Source organism: Bos taurus, chromosome 20 (assembly GCF_002263795.3).
Source record: "Bos taurus isolate L1 Dominette 01449 registration number 42190680 breed Hereford chromosome 20, ARS-UCD2.0, whole genome shotgun sequence".
NCBI lineage: Eukaryota > Metazoa > Chordata > Mammalia > Artiodactyla > Bovidae > Bos > Bos taurus.
Genome location: NC_037347.1, coordinates 70,973,182 through 70,993,060, shown reverse-complemented (window position 1 = coordinate 70,993,060; position 19,879 = coordinate 70,973,182). Strand labels below are relative to the sequence as shown.

At 57.8% G+C, this 19,879-nt stretch overlaps 1 long non-coding RNA gene across 7 annotated transcripts; it reads left to right on the top strand.

Moving 5' to 3' along the window:
- The first annotated feature begins 204 nt into the window (after positions 1–204).
- Positions 205–15,482, top strand: LOC101907943 (uncharacterized). 7 transcript variants are annotated; one of them, XR_009492017.1, is made up of 5 exons: positions 205–3,820; positions 4,245–4,393; positions 5,012–5,789; positions 6,430–6,550; positions 10,293–15,480. It is a non-coding gene; the product is annotated as an uncharacterized lncRNA (long non-coding RNA). The 7 variants fall into 7 exon arrangements; XR_009492016.1 differs by having other exon boundaries at positions 205–3,919; XR_009492015.1 differs by having other exon boundaries at positions 205–4,393.
- Positions 15,483–19,879: the final 4,397 nt, after the last annotated feature.

The following is a 19,879-nucleotide window of genomic DNA, read 5'->3' as shown; positions in this document are numbered from 1 at the left end:
TATATGACACGTTTCTTAGGCTCTAACCTAAATCTGTTTCTTAATCCTTAAAAAAACTCTGTTAGCTCAGCAGTAAAGAAAGTTTCTAGCGACGAGAGATTCCATCGGATATGAAGTCTGTGGACATGTTACCATTTCATCAGCGTTGCAGGTTCTGATTCGATCGGCTGAGTAACAGCCCACGGAGTCCCGGATCTGCACGCTTCCGCCAGAATCTCACCCTCTGCATCAGCACATGACCACTTCCTTACCGTTAGGGACGCTCAGGCTGCCTCTGGTCCCTTTCAGATCCTCAGAGCCAGCGAGCTTCCTCTCCGCCAGGCCTGAAAGGGATGCTCGCAGGTCTGGTCTGGCTGCAGGACACGGATGGAATGATACAGGGCGGATGACGGCGTTCACAGAGGAGACACAGCCCCGGAGAGGAAGATGGAGCAGGCAGATGTTGGGGACACGGGGTTACCCCCAAGCAGGCTGCTGGCGCTGGACCCAGGGGTCGATCCGTCCCTTGGGACTGAGCTTGAGGAGATCGAGAGGAAGGACCTGATGGCCCCATAGGGGCTGGGGTCCCCGGTGAGCAGAGGGGAGTGGGCCTCGGAGCATGTGAGGGGGCTGCAGGGGGTCAGAGGTCTTCCCGCCGTGACGACGATGCCGTCCTGCACCGACAGCTGCGCGTTAACTGTCCACGCGCTGAGAGTGCGCCCCAGTCGGAGAAGCAAGCCCTCTTCCTCCTCCTTCAGCCTGGAAGCCGTGGGACTGGCCCCAAGGGTGCGGCCTCTGGACGGTGCCCACCCCACTGGCACAGCCTCCCTGGGAGGCGCTCGTGTCCATCGGCCAGGGACAGCGTCCTCGCCCCGGATGCCCGGCACAGTCACCCTCAAGCCTCAGGGCCCCTCTCCCCTCCTCTTCCAGAGCATCCTCTGCAGTATGGGGGCACTGGGGGGGGGGCGCCCCTCCCCGGGTGAGGTTCTGGTTGCTGCAGGACCTCCTCACTCCCAGACCCCAGACCCACGTAGGCCTCTGTGATGCCCCCCGAAAGAGGAAGATCCAAGCAAGCACTGTCTGCTGCCCGCGGGCACCCAGGACCTGGCCGAGCTGGAATCTGAGGCCAGGTGAGAAGGTCGCACAGCTGAGGTCAGAGGGAAGCCCTTCCCCAGGGCATGCGAAGCAGAAGGGAGCTTCCCTGGCCGGGCTTGGGGCCCCTGTGGCCTGGGCTGGGTGTTTCCTCCTTCATTCAGACCTTGTCCTGTGGCAGCTCCTCCTTCATTCGGCGGACCCTGTCCTGCGGTGGCTCCTCCTTCATTCGGACCTTGTCCTGCGGCTTTAAAACGTTCGTGACGTGCTGCTCCTCCTCTGCTCATTTTCAGCAAACGTTCAGTGTCATCCCTGATCTACTGTCGTAACTTTATACTTTTCCCTTAAAGAAAGCCCGTTGTTGTTCAGTCACTCAGTTGTGTCTGACTCTTTGCGACCCCACGGACTGCAGCACGCCAGGCCTCCCTGTCCTTCACAGTCTCCCAGAGTTTATTCAAACTCATGTCCATCGAGTCGGTGATGCCATCTAACCATCTCATCCTCTGTCGTTCCCTTCTTCTCCCGCCTTCAATCTTTCCCAGCATCAGGGTCTTTTCCAGTGAGTCCGCTCTTCCCATCAGGTGGCCAAAGGATTGGAGCTTCAGCTTCAGCATCAGTCCTTCCAATGAACACTCAGGACTGATTTCCTTTAGGATGGACTGGTTGGATCTCCTTGCAGTCCAAAGGACTCAGGCCCCTCCGTCCAAGGGATTCTCCAGGCAAGAATACTGGAGTGGGTTGCCATTCCCTTCTCCAGGGGATGTCCCCCACTCAGGTATGGAACCTGCATCTCTTATGTCTCCTGCGTTGGCAGGCATGTCTTTTCACCACTACCACCCCCTGGGAATCTCTAAGAAAGTGCCTACAGTTGTATGAATGCCAGGCCCCGTGAGACACGGAGCGGCCACCTCTCCCCAGGCCTGAGAGCAGGCATGTAAAGGGGCCCCTGGGACCCTGGACAGCCTCTCCTGGTGGGACAGGCTGTGCGAGGCCTCCACTGCTGCGGGGACATCTTCTCCATAGCTTTGTCTCCAACATCAAACGGGTCTCGTTGCTGCGTAGAAGACGCGTTAAAAACAGCGGTGCCTGGGGGCAGCCAGAGTGACCTGGAAATCGGGCTGGGTGTGGGCGAGGGGGCTGGCCGGCATGGGCTCTTCCTTGGCTCCCTGAGCTGATCCTGAGTCATCCCCTGACCCCGCACTTCTGCCCAGGGCATGTCCTGAGCCGGGCGGCCTCACCAGAGGCTGAGTCAGCCTCTGCCCGCTGGACGAGTCCCCGAGGCTGTGCCGTGGGCACGTGCCTGCTGTAGGTGGAGAGGCTGCCCGGGGTTTCTGCCCCCAGCCCCATGGTCCCCACCCCGGGACCCCAGGGCCGGGCTGTCCTGGCAGCTGGCCCTCCTGCCAGGGTGCCGTCCACACCCTGGAAGCCACTCTCCAACCGATCAGCCGTCTGCCCCTCGAGGTGAGTCCTTCAGCGCCGGCCAGCAGACCGTCACTGCCCACCTGCCCCCTTGGGGTGAGTCTTTCAGCGCTGGCACAGTGGCCATCCCTGCCTGCCCAGGGCCTCCTCACCAGCTCATCCACTTCTCGTCTCTGCTCCAGAAAATCAGGAACCTGCACTGGATGACTGCCAACATCCGGAGCGGATTTTGTCACCAGCGGCTCTGCGCGGCTTTTCTCTGGGGGAGGCTCCTTGAGATGACAGCGGCTGTCAGGACTCCCCACGTGGCCGGGGGGATGGCCCCGCAGCCCACCTCACAGCTGTGGGGGCACAAATCTCCGCCCTCGGGTGCGGTCCGCATCTCATCTCTGAGGGGGGCCCTCGGGGGTGGGCCCCTGAGGACAGGGAGGCGTGTGTGTGTCCTTCACTGGCTGTTCCCGCGTCTGCCAGGCCCTTGGGAGACGCTCGGCCAGGTGCGCTGAAGAAATGGATTAGAGGACACGTGAGCGGGGGTGAAGAGAGAGCCTGTGATGGTAGTCCCGCGCTGAGAACACACAAACGCCCCGGAACGGTCCACTTCACAATGGTTAAAATGGTGAACTTTATTTTATGGTTATTTTACCGAAATTTAAAAAAACCCACAAGCGAATTAGTGACCAATTGTGGCAAGTGTAACCCTGTGGCTCAGTCGGTAAAGAATCCGCCTGCAGCGCAGGAAACCCAGGTTCAATCCCTGGGTTGCGAAGATCCACTGGAGAAGAGAATGGCAACCCACTCTGATGTCCTTGCCTGGAAAATCCCATGGACAGAGGAGCCTGGTGGGCTGCAGTCCACAGCGTGCTGCAAAGAGTCAGGCAAGACTGAGTGTCTAACACTACTCCACTACTGGCCTTGAAGTTGAAAGCTGGGGATTACCTTCATGACTTTTGAGTAGGGAAGGATTTCTGAGTAAGTCCACCCGGAGCACCAGCCAAAGTGCCACCAGCACACTGAGACAGCGTCGTACGCGGTGGGGACCTCCCTGCAGGCCCAGCGGTCAAGGCTCTCCCTCCCAGCACAGGGGGCCTGAGTTCAGGCCCCGCTGGGGAACGAGACGCCACACGCCACAGCTGAGACCTGGCACAACCAAATGGATGAATAGAAGCAAACTATTAAAAAAGACAGCATGTTAAAAGTTTCACTGTAAACCGGCTGAAAATAAAAGCCACAACTCGGCAAAAAAAAAAAAAATAGTCACAGTGAGCATCGTGGGAAATGCCCGCACTCTGTGATAGCCTACAGACTGTCTGCGTGGCTCTGGGAAAGAAAAGTGAGCACAGGCCCTGCCTGGAGGGGGAACCCACAGGGCAGGAGGGATGAGGAGATGCTGGAGCTCATGGACGCGCGGGAGACGCACCCCAGGACATGCGTGAGAGGGGTTGATGGGGCGGTGCTGGGGTCTGACCGGCTGGCCGGGCCGTGGGGCTCGGTGGGAGGAAGGGCCCTCCGGAGCCAGCATGCAGACACCTAGTCGGTGGAGACGCACTGCCCTGCGATCCAGGAACACACAGAGGCGCCCTCGGTAGAGAAGCGTCTGGTTTGGGAACTGTGAGATGTGAGAGTCCGTGGAGGAGGGCGGTGGCGAGGGAAGATGCTGGCAAGAAGCCCTGAGCCGTCAGGCAGGGAACCCGGAGCCCTGGTGCTGGGCCCGAGTGGGGGAGCCGCAGCAGAGCGGGGCTGCTCCTCTTTTCTAGAAGCCCGGAAACAGTCACAGCATTAGTGCTGAGGAGTGGCCGGGTGCCAAGTTCTAACAGCTCTTCCGACGGGACTCGGGTCCTTCTAAGACACGGAGTGGATCCTTCTAAGACACGGAGTGGATCCTGACCAGTAGACACAGGAGGTGGTGAGACACCGTTTGGAAAGTTGAAGGGACGTAAATGACCCCGGGGCGGACGGGGGGTGCGCCGAGAGTGGGGACAGAGGCGGATGGGAGGTGGGGGTGGGCAGCATGAGGCTGGGCCCCGGGCACAGGGGAGCAGGCGGGCTGACCCAGGACGGGTGCTGAGAACACCCGTGGTCCGTATGGAACTGGGAATGTGAACTTCAGGCCCTGAGCTTTGCTCTTTTGATGCTGAAACTATGGTGTCTCGTAGTTTAATCTCCGCCCTTAGATTTCATTTCTGTTGGAAGGTAAGATGCTGACGGCAGGCTGTCTGACGGCCCGCGGCATCTGCATGCAGCTCCGTGGCCAGGCGCTTCCCCTTCCAGAGTAAAGCTGAAGAGAACGTGCATCTCATTTCCCCAAGCCGTGCTTCTGGTGGCGTCAGCCCCTCTGTGGTGCCCGGCCTTCCACGGGCTTTGTAGTGTCAGCAGACGGATTATTTCAGGCTGACACTTGGCACAGACGGTTCTCAGCCAAATGTGATTCCAATGGGGAGGGTTTGGTCTCGGTTATTCCATGCGGCTTTGTTGAAGGAAAGGAAGAAAACCAGCTCCTGGTTCTGCGATATTTTAATTTTAGATGGAATTTGCGGTGACCCTGGCTGGCCGGCAGTGAGCTTTCAGTGTGGACTGACATTTTGGCGACTTTGGGAAAAGGAACCTCATTCACACAAGCCAGGGCTCTGGGAACGGTCGCCCCGCCTTCCCGCCAAGGCTGGGCTGTGACGCTGACCCAGCGCGGCACACAGATCCCTCTGTCCCCCGCTGGATGCCCGCCAGGCTGCCACGGTCTGCGGAGCAAGACCCTCAGTGCGGGAGCCTGGCTCAGCCCTGGAAACCGCGGCTCAACAAAAAGCCTCTGTTGTCCTCGCAACGGTCTTTGCACAGAGAGGGTCCCGGCTGGCCTGGGCTGCAGGACGGATTCGCAGATGGACCTGAGAGAAAGCTCTGTAATTAGGTCAGCCCGGGGGTGGGGTGGGGGGGCACCCTCTTCTGGTTCAGTGGGTGAACCCGAGGAGGAGACCCTGCCCCATGACTGTCTCCAGCACCTAGGAATTCATGACCACCTTTCCTTTCCTTCCTGAGGCGCTCCGTCAGTGCGGAGTTTTTGGGGAGGCGGCACTGAGTCAGACCAGTACTCGTGTGCCGGCTGTGAGAGGCCCCCAGACCCGGGACCAGGGCGTGGCCTGGGCAGACCTCCAGCCCTGCGGGTTTTGTGTGACTGCTGCATTCAGTTCTCAGTCCTCTTTTGTCTTCAAAACCTGAGCCGTTTGGATGGTGCCTGGAGGGAAGTGGGGATCCGCTGACCCCGAGAGGAGAGCGTGTCCAGGGGCGCGTGGACCTCAGCCACCTGCTGAGTGAGCTCGGGCCTCCTGTTCTTCACTGCGCCAGGAGGGAGGGGAAGGAGGGGAGGGAGGGGAGGGAGGGGAGGGCGAGGGAGGGGAGGGAGGGGAGGGAGGGGAGGGACCCGCCCCCCCCCCCCCCCCGGAACCCCGAGCAGGTGAGACTGGCCGCCCATGATGGTGATGGGTCCCAGGCACGGCCCACCACAAAGGCTGCGGAGGAAGCTCTGTCGTTCCCCAAGGGACTAGGTGGGCGTGTCTGGAGGGGTCCAGAGCCGGGAGGACACGTGGGCTGAGGGGGTGGGGTGCGGCTGGCTCCCGGAGGGGGTCCTGCTATGTCTGGCCTTGGAACATGAGGGTCTTGTCTGCCACCATCCGGCCTTTCTGGGCTGTCCGGGTGTCCAGTCAACACAGCTTGGCTCCCAGGAGGGAACAGCGCTCCTCTCAGCGGAGGCTGCGGGGCCCCCTTGTCCGCTCTGCGGGGCAGCAAGAAGAGAGGGTGCGCTTCCTTTGCTCTGCTGGCTCCCTGTCCTCAGAGCGACGCCCGGCGGGCACGTCTGCAGAGCTAGCTGCGGGCGGTCAGCCAGGGCTGGGGTGGTGCTGAGGCTGTCTGCCAGCCTCTGCCCTCCCCTTCCCTCTTCTCTTTCCATTCCAGGTTTCAGGGAGTTACTTTCACCCGTTCCCACCTCTCTGAGGGGTGGGCGGGTGCAGGACGGCTCTGCGTGGTTTTCAGGTGTTTTCATCTGGATGCACATCGGTGGGCGTTCCGCAGGCAGGTGGGTGTGTCCTGAACGTGGCCACCTGGGCTCCTGGGGAGGACAGGAGCCTGTGGAGGCGGGTGATGGATGTGCGGTCCACGTGCCAAGCAGCAGCTCTGCGGACCCAGCCTCGGGACATGGCGCAGGCCAGGCGGGATCCCCGCATGCCCCTGCCCCAGGCTGGGGACCCACCCCTCGGAGTCCTCCTCCGTGGGGTGACTGGGCTGGGCCCCCCCACTCTGACACCTGTGCGGATTTTCACCGTGTTTTCAAGGCTCCCCGGAAGACAACGCCCCAGGGGCTCGTGAGAACACCCGTGGGCTCGGGGCCCCACGGCGGCTGATTTTCCCACCGGCCACTCCTTTCTGACCGCCCCGTGTGGCATCCGTGTGGCTGTGACTCTCTCTGGGGCGGCCCAGCGGGGCCATGTGGCATCCACGTGGCTGTGACTTTCTCCGGGACGGTCCAATGTGGGAGGCTTTCAGTTAAATAGGACGTTAGTTTGGAAGCTGTCCTTTCTGTCAAAACAAGGATGATACAACCGCGCAGTAATGACTCCGTAGAGTTTCCTAGTTTTCATAAAACAGACCAGTGCTGCCGACGGCCAGGCCCTCCCCACGGCTCGAGGGAAGCGCGCTGTGGTCTCCTGTTTCCTCCTGAACACCTTCTGTGGTTTCGGTTTCACACCTCGGGATGGGACGGAGGGGCAGCGTTCTGGGGCCGAGAGCATCCTTTCTCCGCTCACCAGGGCACTGGCTGGAGTGGACGGGGCGTGTGCAGCAGGGCGGGGTGGGAGGGCCGGGTGTGTCCATGTGATGGGAGCACTGGGTGGGCGCGGAGTTCGGAGAATCACTGTAAGCTCACAGTACCCACCTCGCCCCAACCCCGCCCGGGCTGATCTTGGCAGAACCAGCTCCAGCTCTGAATCGGGCGCTCAGAGTGTTCCTCCGTGCTCTGAGCTGTGCAATCCGAGGTTCCCTCCTGAAAACGGCTCTCAGATGTTCCCTGCGGGAGGACATGTCGAGATACAACGCCCCCCGACTCTGTCCACAGTGGCAGCTCTGGTTTCCCACGAGGTTTCACCTGCTCCCAGAGTGATCTTTCTTGTCATTCCTCCCGGAGTTGCCTGTCTGTGATTCTGCTCCAGGGGCACCCAGGACGGGGTGGGCTTCTGGGTGTAGGAGGGGGAGCAGGGAGGCCCCTGCAGGGTCTGTGTTGAACCAGGACCGCCAGAGGGGCAAAGGGCGCGCAGCCACCGCACCCGTGTCTATGGCTGTGAGGTTGCCACCTTCCTGTGTGTTCTCGATGGAATGAGTCACCTGGGGGTCATGTACATGTGAGGACGAGGTCAGGGCCGGTGACTGAGGACCGTGAGGAATTCACATGCAGGCCGTCCAGCCGGATACCCCCGAGCTGGGCAAAAAGTGAACGTGTTACTTGCTCAGTTTTTGTATTTGACCCTTTGCAATGCTAGGGATTATAGCCCACCAGGCTCCTCTGTCCATGGATTCTCCAGGCAAGAATATTGGAGTGGGTGGTCATTCCCTTCTCCAGGGGATCTTCCTGACCGAGGGATAGAACCTGGGTCTCCTGCATTGCAGGTGGATTCTTTACTGTCTGAGGAAGGGATCATTTTACTTTGACCCAGGGATTGAACCTGGGTCTCTTGCATTGCAGGAGGGTTCTTTAGTGTCTGGGAAGAGGGTCATTTTACTTCCAAACTGTAGGCAGGGGTGGCTGTCACGTCCTGCCACTGACCCAACACGTCTGCCACAGACAGCTCTGGCTTTCACCCACCCCTCCACACCCCCTCCCTGCACCTCAGCCCCCGTCCCGGGACACAAAAGCACATTCCTGACGACCTCCGGCTCTGACCTGGGGGGTCAGATACAGTGTGGCCTGCACAGGGAAGGCTGCCCCAGGAAGAAGTCGCTGTGTGAGGCTGGCGGTGAGCAGGTGCCCCCAGAAATCGGGTGGAGCTGGCGAGGGTGGAGGGCGTGGCGGCTGGTCATCCGTGCAGTCAGGACCCTCACAGGTCACACCTCACGAGTGTGAGGGGTCCGGGGACGGACAGGCACTGAGAGCTGAGGTTCTGCTGGAATTCAGCCTTGCCACTGTTCTCGCATTAGCTGTAGCCGTTGTCCCCCTGTTGTCATGGGGTGAGCGATCACAGCTGAGGTTGAACGGCCACAAAGCCAACAGCCCTGGGGGCCAGCCCCGCACGGCCATGGGTGGGCCTCCAGGGACCCCTGGGGACAGGCAGGGTCCTGGCTGACCCCCACCAAAGATGGGCAAAGGGGGCCTTGAACTGTAGGGTCCGTGTCCAGCTGGGAGTGGGTGTAGGTGGGCTCGAGGCAAGACCCTTGCGTGCAGCAGGTGTGAGATACCCAGACCGCCAGTGTTGGTGAGGTCGCGTACTGCTGTCCGAGCTGGGGCTCTGCACCCGCATCCGTGCCCTCAGAGAGTGGGCTCCGTCCCCCGGGGCCTCCAAGGCGCCTGCACCCCTCGGAGTTGGGAGGCAATGCGGCACTCCCGGTGGGGTGTGGGGGTCATTTCTGGACAGAGGCCCCGGAATCAGTGCCTTCGTAGTTCTTTTCCAAGCAGGCGCTCGTTGTCACCACAGGCTTCCTCTAGGAGGGCTGAAGCCTGTCTGTGGACGATGCCAGGGGCCTTCCAAGCGTCGATGAGGCCTTTCAGCTCCAGAGGGGCTGTGGGGGAGGGGCTGTGGGTGTGGGTGTGGGTGTGGGCTGTGGGGACGGGCTGCGGGTCTCTAGTGAGAGGCTTTCCCACCCCCAACCCCAGTGTCTGTGCTGCAAACAGGAACTTGGCTGTCAGAGGTCAGTTGACCCCTGGGAACAAGCAGTGCCCGGCTATGTGCTGACCTTGACCAGGAAGTGGGCGTGTCCAGCATGTGGGGCTTTGGGAGAAGGCCACCCCCCGGCTCCAGTCCTGCCCTTGGGCCGGAATCAGTGCCCCTTCAGTGGCTTGACCTGCTCTGCTGGGAAGGCAGCACCCAGGGTTCCACGCCTGAGGGGCCCCGGTGACCCCTGACCAGGCCTGGGCTGTCCTCCCTGGTGGGAGAGGCCCTGGGCTTCAGGCTGGGCCACACGGAGTGGGGTTTTGGATGAATTGGGCAGGCCCTGAACCTCAGATCTGGGGGCGCTGCTGGTGGGGGTGGAGGAGGTGGCTAGGGGCTACTTCCCAGACCTGCCCGTGATGGACAGCCGCACCCCCCACCCCGGGGAAACGTGCTGGAAAATTTACCTCCTCTATTCAGGAGTGTTCTCTGTAAAGGTCACATCCACCCACAAACTTAGAATCTGGGCAGCAGTTCTGTCTGCTGGTTCAATGGCTGCCTGCGCATCCCTGGCACGAAAGGGCAGTGCCCGGGACCATCTTCCTGGAGCTCGGGCTGGCAGCTCTGTCCCTGTCCTGGCGCAGATCAAGCTGGATCCTTTTATGTATTTATTTGTTTGGCTGCCTTGGGTCTTCGTTGCACAAGCAGGATCTTTTGTTGAGCCGCACGGACTCCAGTTGTGCGGCGCGTGCTCCAGAACTTGCGGGCTCAGTGGTTGAGGCTCATGGGCTTAGTCGCCTGGATGCATGGGGGTCTTAGTTCCCTGACCAGGGATCAAACCCGTGTCCCCTGCATCGAAAGGCAGATTCTTAACCACTGGACCACCAGGGAAGTCCCAGAGAGACTGTTCTCAGGTTATAATTTTCACTTTGGCTTGAATAAAGATTTTCATTTCTTTCTTAGATCAACTGATGAAGCTTTTCATCATAACGATAATGTCGGCAACCGCAAACTACTGGAGTCTGCGAAGTGCTGTGCACGTTACCCTGGAGGCCTGGCAGCAGGGTTGGGGGCTGTCAGCTGTTTCACAGGTGAGGGAGCAGGACTCACGGGAGAGAAATCCCCTCAAGTGCTCAGACTTGGGGTTTCAGGGACACCGTGTCATGCTCAGAGGTGGCTGCAGCCTGGGCCCTTTCCTGGGCTATCTGTTTATTTCAGAAATATTCCTTAGGCCAACTTCCCCCAGAAGGTAGGGGGGACTGTTAGGAGGCTGGCGCTGGAGGCCTCCAAGTTCTCCCCTTGTAAGCCCCCCACTGATGCTGAAGCTCCAATCCTTTGGCCACCTGATGCAAAGAGGTGACTCATTGGAAAAGACCCTGATGCTAGGAAAGATTGAAGGCAGGAGGAGAAGGGGAAGACAGAGGATGAGATAGTTGGGTGGCATCACCGATTCAACGGACATGAGTTTGAGCATGCTCTGGGAGTTGGCGATGGACAAGGAAGCCTGGTGTGCTGTGGTCCATGGGATTATGAAGAGTCAGACACGACTGAGTGATGGAACAAAAATTGAACAGGCCCCACCTCAGATCCATGCCAGCGGGTATCAGGAGGAGAAGCCCTGGAGGAACTGGAGGAAGCCAACTGGAGCCTCAGACACGCGAGCGGCTGTGTCCCACTGGGGCGGCAGCAGTGGCCTCTGGAGGAACCTCCAGCTCCTCCTCCGCCACCAGCATAGCGTCCAGACAGAAGCCAGAACTACCCATGAAACATCACGCAGTGTGACATAACTGGGTCACCGAGTGGTCAGATATTTGGTCCGACTTTATTCTGGGTGTTTCTGGGTGAGAACAGGTGATTCTGTGCACCTCTCCAGGCGGGCCTTGTCTGATCAGCGGAGGGCTGCGTCCGGGCACCCACCTGGCTCCTGCCCACTTTCTTCCCGTTCTTCTTGCTGACCAACACGTGTCTTCCGGGCTGGCAGGGATGTGGTCTGTACCAAGAATACTGCCCGGCTCAGAGCAAGGGAAGCCACACCTGAGAGGGCAACAGGCAGGAAGGCCAGGGGTCTCCAAACCCAGGAGACAGGCTGCAAGTGTCAGACACTTTTTCTCTCTCTCTTAAGCGGCAGGAGGAAACAAGTGTTAGCTTTTCTCCCTTCTCTATCCAAATCTAAAGAGGCTTCTTTTAAAATTCTGTGTTGCCATGATGACACCTGGTTCCACCTGAACTTTTCTCAAACCTGGAGCTAAACAATGCGTTTTTCTTGTGGAAACGTTTGTCTTAAGCTATGTTAATGAACTGTGTATTTACCCTAGACTCTGTCTTCAAATCGGTTCTGCCTGAGACTCAGGACCAACTGACAAACCGGCGTTTGTACTCATGCACTGCTCTCGTAAGCTATGTTAGTGAGACTGCGTTTGCTTGGAAACTTGCCTTTCTTCAAGATTCACGTTAATCGTCTTATGGCTCAGGATGACCCACCTGGTGCCAATGTTATCTCAAAATGCATGTGTGGGTGAGGGGTCTGGTGCCCTTCTCTGAGTTTTGAGACTTTTCCTTTTTCTAATTAGCAGACCGCTAGTAGCTATATAACATTCAGCTAAAGACTGGCCCGGGGCACTCTTGCGGCCCCCTTCTGATGTCTATGTCAGAAGCTTTCTCTATCTCTTTTATACTTTAATAAAACTTTATTACACAGAAGCTCTGAGCGATCAAGCCTCGTCACTGGCTCCGGATTGAATTCCTCTTCTCTGGAGGCCAAGAATCCTGGCATCTTTCATGGCTCAGCAACAACTTTTCATACCTGGAAGGAGTTTTACTGGAGATGAAGGGCAGTTCAGAGCGCCCAGCTCTGTGTGACCGACAACTGCCATGTCACTAAAACTTGACCATCGGGGTGACTGGGGACCTGTTTTTTTTTTTGATCAGAGTCTGAATTAGAGGCTCCCTTTAGAGAAACACAGGCTACTTTCTTTATGTTAGATGACAGATGGCAAAAGATGAGTAACTAAGCATTTCCAAGGACGATTTCTGCCAGTAGGTGATGGATAAACTGCGGTCCGTCCAGACAGTGGAATATTATTCGCTGCTTTAAAACATGAGCTATCAAGCCATAAAAAGACACGGAGGAATCTTAAATGCACGTTACTGAGAGGAGCCAATCTGAAACGACGCCAAGTCTAGGTCGTGCTGGAAAAGGCGAAGCCTGGGAACAGCAGACGCGTCTGTGGCCACCAGGGTGTGTGGGCTGGGGTGAGCAGCAGGAAGCACGGCGGAGTCCAGGCGAGGAGACCACTCATGCAGCTCACTGTGCATTTGTCCAAACCCACAGAATTCATGGCGCCAAGCGGCCCCAATGTGAGCCACGGGCTTCAGCTAATCATAGCATATTAGTATTGTATTAGTATTAGTAATGTATTAGTATAAACTAATAGTGTATTAGTACGGGCCCATCAAGTGTAACAGGGGCACCTCATCAGAGCAGGGTATTTGTAATAAGGAAACTGCAGGTCAAGGGGAGGAGAGGTGCGTGAGGACTCTGTACTTTCTGTTCGATTTTTCTGTAAACTTAGAAGTGTTATAAAAAATAAAGTTTAGGAATTATTTAAAACTCTGTTGTCTTTCTATATGCTAGCAAAAACAATTAGAAAAAAGCTTTTAAATATTTAAAGCTGCACTAAAAGCAACCAAGAAAAATCTAGTCAAATATACTCAAAATCTTATACAAAAATTTACACGTTATTCAGAAAAAGTTTTAAATCCTAAAGAATAGAGAGAAATACCATGTTCATGAACTGGATTCTTCATATTTAAAGATACAGATTTTCTCCAAGGAGATTTATAGGCTAACTATAATTCCATTGGCAATCGTAGCAGATTGTGCGTCTGTGACATCGACTGAATATTTCTGCAAAATGTATTGAAATATCAAGAGAGTCAGTAATAGACATAATCTTCTTTATTTTGGTCACACGGGGTCTTTGTTGCTATGCAGGCTTTCTCTTTTTGACTTCCCTGGTGGCTCAGCTGGTAAAGAATCCGCCTGCAATGCGGGAGACCTAGGTTTGATCCCTAGGTTGGGAAGATCCCCTGGAGAAGGGAAAGGCTACCCACTCCTGTATTCTGGCCTGGAGACTTCCATGGACTGTACAGTCCGTGCGATGGCAAAGAGTCTGACACGACCAAGCGGCCTTCACCTTCACAGGCTTTCTCTGGTTGTGCTGAGCGGGGCTGCCTGTCTCGTGGCGCCAGGGCTTCTCACTGCGGTCGCTTTTCCCGTTGTGATGACGGGCGGTCGGCGGGCAGGCTTCAGTGGCTGCTGTGAGTGGGTCCTAGTGAGCAGCTGTGTAGAGCACGGGCAGTCGGTGGGCAGGCTTCAGTGGCTGCTGTGAGTGGGCTCTAGTGAGCAGCTGTGTAGTGAGAGCTGTGGCAACAGGGCTTAGTTACACTGAGGCACATAGGGTCTTCCTGGACCAGGGGTCGAACCCAGGTCCCCTGAATTGGCAGGCCAATTGTTATCCATCACTGAGTTATCCACCGAGTTATCCACTGAGTTATCACTCAGTGTTATCCACCACTGAGCCATCAATGAAGGCCAGCAATAGGCATAATCTTGAGGAAGAACAAAGTTGGAGAGCTACTGCTCCTGGACAGAGGACTTACTTAGTTCATGGCAATTAGACAGGGTAAAGTGGAAATAGTAGCATATTCTATTTTCTCGGGCTCCAAAATCACTGTGGTTGGTGACGACAGCCGTGGAATTAAAAGATGCTTGCTCCTTGGAAGGAAAGCTATGACCAACCTAGACAGAGTGAAAAGCAAAGACTTCACTTTGCCAACAACGGTCCATTAGTCAAAGTTATGGGTTTTCCAGCAGTCATGTGTGGATGTGAGAGTTGGACCAAAAGAAGGTTGAGCACCAAAGAATGGATGCCCTTGAACTGCGGTGCTGGAGAAGACTCTAGAGAGCCCCTTGGACAGCAAAGAGATCAAACCGTCAATCCTAAAGGAAATCAACCCTGAATATTCATCGGAAGAACTGATGCTGAAGCTGAAGTTCCAGTACTTTGGCCACCTGATGCGAAGAGCCGACTCATTGGAAAAGACCTTGATGCTGGGAAAGATTGAGGACAGGAGGGGAAGGGGGCGACAGAGGGTGAGATGGTTGGATGGCATCACCGACTTGATGGACATGAATCTGAGCAAGCTCTGGGAGCCGGTGAAGGACAGGGGAGTCCGGTACGCTGTAGTCCACGGGGTCACAAAGAGTAGGACGTGACTTAGCGACTGAACAACAACAATGGTTTATTTATTTCGGCCAGGTCTTAGTCGCAGCATGTAGACTATGGTTCCCCGAGCAGGAGTCAATCCCGGGCTCTTTGCTTTGGAAGGTTGGAGTCTTAGCCACTGGACCACCAGGGAAGTCCCAGGCGGCTTAAAGTTGCAGTAGGTGACACAGTGTGGGACTCTAGAAAGAAAACCAGGCCAACAGGACAAACTGGGCCTCCAGAACAAACATGCGGGGCCCTTTCACTTACACCAGGATTCAAGATTTCTGCTCCACACAAGGATGGCTGAAATGGAAAAGCAGAACTGTAAGCGATGGTCCCAGGGTGGAGCAGCTGCAGCTGGAAGACTGAATCCCTGCTGCGGCTTTGCTCAGGAGCACACAGTGGCCCGTGATGCCCTCCAAGGCGTGTACCCAACAGACCACACCGGCGTTAGCATCCACAGCCCCAGACTGGACACAGCGCCACTGCCCGTTAACAGCACAGCGGACGGAAATCAGTGGTGGGTGAGCACAGCAAGACGGATAGAGGACCCGGGACGCGCTCGAGCGGGACGGGTCTCAGGAGCGCGGTGTTGGGAGCCCACGCCAGCCTGCGTCCTGGCTCGGCTGAGCCAGCTGGACAAGCTGGGCAGAGCTGTGCGGCGTCGGCGGGGACAGGGGCTGGAGGGGCTGGGGGCGGCCGGACGGTGGGGCCTGCGAGCCTGCTGGTTCGGGCTCTGGTTATGCTGGCACGGCCGCAGGATGTACCGGATTAAATACTATTTGGCTGTCACGTGTCATATGTTGTCTTTAAGAGATAATGATGCTGTATAAACAGTAACACTTAGATACATGCATACGGCCTCAACAAGCATTTCACAACCAACCAGGACTTTAAACTGCTGTCCTTTCAAAGGGCTCCCAATGAGGGCAGACCTGTTTCAATCGATGGCCTTATTTGCTAAGTGACGAATCAATGTTTTCTCTTGGCTCGGAGTTTTCCTCACGTGTCAAGGGCAGATGGTTGATGAGGTCACGGCTGGCAGACAACTTCTGCTATGCGACAGCCGGGACGGCATCTCCCCATCCCCGGGGAGGGGGCGAGGGTGTGAAGCTGGCCTGAGGTGCCTGGCCCAGGACCCCCCATCCCCAGGGAGCGGGTGAGGGTGTGAAGCTGGCCTGTGGTGCCTGGCCCAGGACCCCCCATCCCCGGGGAGCGGGTGAGGTGTGAGGCCCAGGGCACCCCGTCTCTGGGGAGTGGGCGAGGGTGTGAGGCTGGCCTGTGGTGCCTGGCCCAGGACCCCCTATCCCCGGGGAGCGGGTGAGGTGTGAGGCCCAGGACTCCCCATCCCTGGGGAGCGGGTGAGGTGTGAGGCCCAGGGCACCCCGTCTCTGGGGAGCAGGCGAGGCTGTGAGGCTGGCCTGTGGTGCTCGGACCAGGACCCCCCAATCCCCGGGGAGTGGGTGAGGTGTGAGGCCCCGGGCACCCCATCCCTGGGGAGTGGGCGAGGATGTGAGGCTGGCCTGTGGTGCCTGGCCCAGGACCCCCTATCCCCGGGGAGCAGGTGAGGTGTGATGCCCAGGGCACCCCATCTCCGGGGAGCGGGCGAGGGTGTGAGGCTGGCCTGCGGTGCCCAGCCCAGGACCCCCCATCCCCAGGGAGCGGGCAAGGGTGTGAAGCTGGCCTGCGGTGCCCGGCCCAGGACCCCCCACCCCCGGGGAGTGGGTGAGGTGTGAGGCCCAGGGCACCCCATTCCCGGGGACTGGGCAAGGGTGTGAGGCTGGCCTGCGGTGCCCGGCCCAGGCCAGCCTCTGGGAATTTTGGCAGCTTCACCCTCATTTCCTTCAAAATGTAAATGGCCTGCTGCTGCTGCTGCTGCTGCTGCTGCTAAGTCGCTTCAGTCGTGCCCGACTCTGTGCGACTCCATAGACGGCAGCCCACCAGGCTCCCTTGTCCCTTGGATTCTCCAGGCAAGAACACTGGAGTGGGTTGCCATTTCCTTCTCCAATGCATGAAAGTGAAAAGTGAAAGTGAAGTCGCTCAGTCGTGTCCGACTAGGCCTAAAACTCCTTAAAAAGCTTCTTACTTTTAAACACTCCTCTCCTTCCGGGCCCCTTTCTCCTACAGCCTCCGCTGAGACGTGAGGACCGAACGGCGTCCCCGGGTGGTGTGGGGCAGAAGCCCAGGCGGGGTGGGCACGACGTGAGGGAGACTGCCATCCTTGGCTTCAGCTTCTGGTCATAACTAGACACACTGGGCAGGCAGGCAGGACCAAGCGGTGTGGGAGCGGTCCTGGGGGGCCACACAGACCCCCCCCCACCCCGGCTGCTGTCCTGCACCGGTGGGAGGAGAGCGTCCTGCCGACACCCCGGCTGGGGGGAGAGGAGGAACCAAGTGCTAAATGAAGGGAATGGTTGCTGTTTTAGTGACGACAGTTCAGTGAAACGGTTGGTGTGCCTGCTTGTGTCCACCGCTCAGCAAGAGCAAACATGTGTCTTCCAGAAGCCTGTCCTGTGACCTGTGGCCACGGGCACCCTCCGGGCAGCTTTGCTCCAGCTGTCCCTGGGTACTCGGGCACCTTTGGTCACTGTGAGCAACCTTCTCCCTCAAAACCTGCGCCTGCCTCCACGCTGGCCTGGGTCTCCCACCAGACGCGGTCTGGCTCCATGACACCGACGGTCCAGGCTTCGGCCAGCGAGGCAGGGTCTGACCCGCCCCCGCCGAGTCCCGGGGGGTGTGGCCCCCTGGCGATGGTGGTGACCAGCCGGCCCAGCGCTGGCCAGCCTCGGGCCCTGACCCATTGGCGGGGTGGCTCTGGCCACTGAGCTCCTTATAATTTAAGGACCATCAGTGAGTCGCTCTGTGGAGCAGATGAGCCTGTTTGAATTCGTGAACTCTCTTGTGTCAGTTTAATGAAATGATCAGGTTTTCCGGCCTTGAAATCCCTGTAGGAGTGCAGCAGGGAACCGGCCTTCTCTGCTCCAATGAGGAGATGGACACTGCGTCCTGACCATCACTGCTGCTGGGAGCGAGAGACGGAAGCAAAAGGGGCAGCTGAAACCCACCTGCGCACTCACCCTCCACGTGGAAGGCGGCCGGGGCGACGCCCCAAGGCACCCAGATTCGAAACTCACCTGTCGCAGCCGGGAGGCGGGATTCCCGGAGTGGCTGGCTCCCCGCATCTCTGCGGAGGCCTCCTGGGTGGGAGCGGGCCCTCCTCCTGGCTCCTCGCCTGGGCTGACACGAGCTGGTCCGTCCAGGGACCCCACGCGGGGCCCTGCTCCATAGGCAGCATCGACACCCCCGTGACCCTTTAGGATCACACCGACCCCGTGCCCCACACTCACCCTGACTGCCGTGCTGCCAATCACCAGCTCCCGCACCCGTCAGCCAGCGCCGTCTCCTCACTGAGTGTGGTCTTTGGACTGTGGTTAGCCTGGCTGTCTCCCCGAGGGGCTATTTTCAGGGATGGTTCCACATGGGACCTTCCAAGGACCATAGAGGAAAGTGTGTGTGGGCTCCCACTGGGGGACAAATGTACACTTCCCGCAGTGAGGCTTCGCCTCAGTGGCTGTGGGCGGAAAGCCGCAAAGAGAGGGGCTGTAAAATCAAAGTCCGGGTGGACGGGGCTGGCGCGGCTGCTGTGCCGGCTCGTGGTCAGGTGGGGACCTGTGCCCCTGTTTCCATGGCTCCACCGTCATCAACCAGTGGGGCCACTTTTAGGTCAGGCTCCAGCCTGCCTATCCCCCCAAGAAACCAACCAATTACAAGGAAGATGTGGGTACAGACCCCCCCATGCCACCAGCCTGGGGGTGCAGAGCCTCCCCTTGGCTCACAAGCCACGACCGGCCTTGTGGCCACACCGGTGCAGGGCAGCTGGGAGATGACACGTCCCAGGAGGCCAGGCCCCAGCTCGGTGTCGGGGACTCCACGGGAGCAGCAAGGGACGCGACGCTGGATGCCTGGGGTCAGCTGCAGACACCCCCCCGCGCCCCCGCCACCTAGAAAAGACCCCATGACTGCAGCCTGGGCCGGGGCAGGTGTGGCCTTCATTTGTGTGGTGTTCACTGGGGAGTCTGAGCGTTTTCTCAGCTCTTACACCATGGCTTCCTCTTCTGAGTCTGCGTCTGGCCTGTCTTCCTGCTGTCTGTCCCCCTTGTATTGTCCGAGCTTTTACGGTTTCTGGGTCATGAGTCTCATTGTTCTTCATGTCCCCAGACTCCCTGGTCTGTGCACTTAGTCTGCCGTGTAACTGAGAAGCCCCGGACTTTGGGGCGGTCCACTTTATCAGGCGTCCTATTTGCTATGCGTCTGTTTTTAGTGTCTGAGAGAAGACGGTCCTAACTCTCAAAGGTCGTAAACCCACTGCTTTATCTTTGCTTCTGATACACTTATAGTTTTCCAACCTTCACATCTTAAGGTTTTCGACATTTGTCTTTGGGATACAATTTTTATGCTTTTTTCCCCGAAAGGAAGAGTCATTTTTCCAAATATTCTTGACCACATGAGTGGCCTTTTCTCCGCGGGTCTGGAAGCCACCGCACAGGACAGCCTGACCCGCGCGCGACCTGCTTCCTGGGTGTTTGGTTTGGCCTGAGCTGCTACCACACACTTTCGTAATGTTCCTTCCTTCCAAGCGGAAGCACTTCGAGTACTTCTGCGCCACTTCTGTTGTTGGCTCTTCTATGTGAGTGGGGCCTGACTGTGTTGAAACTTTGATTAGGATCACAGTGAACTCATAGAATTGGCACGTCACCCAGCGTGTCCACACGCGAACGTGGGCTCACCCTCTGGTTAGTTAAGCATCTCTGTGTTTTGGGACTTAATCTTTCTGTTGTGTTTTGCTAATATATGGGGAAAAAATTCAGACTCGAAGTTGAAGAGCCACTCCTGTTTTATAAATAAAGGGCCAAGTGCGTTTGACGGAAGTGAGAGTTCCTTCGGGGAAGGAGCGTCCTGAGGGCTCCTACAGTGGCTGGCGCCCACATGTCCCTTGTCACCTTCCAGGCTCCTGACACACCCTCGTCACAAGGTTCCTCCTGCTTCCGAGGCCTCAGGTGGCAGTGCCCAGGGGCAATGAGAGGGAAGGTGTGCTCTAAGGCTCTCATAATAAAGTAAACGTGTTGCCTGAAATGCGGGACCCAGGACCCACGGGTGAGAACGTGTTTCAAAGATTAACCGACCCCACCGGTGAATTTCTCCTTGTCTCCAAGGGTGCCTGGAGCTGGAGCTAGGACCAGGTTGTCACGTGGCTTTCCTGCATCTGAAACCCTTCTTGCT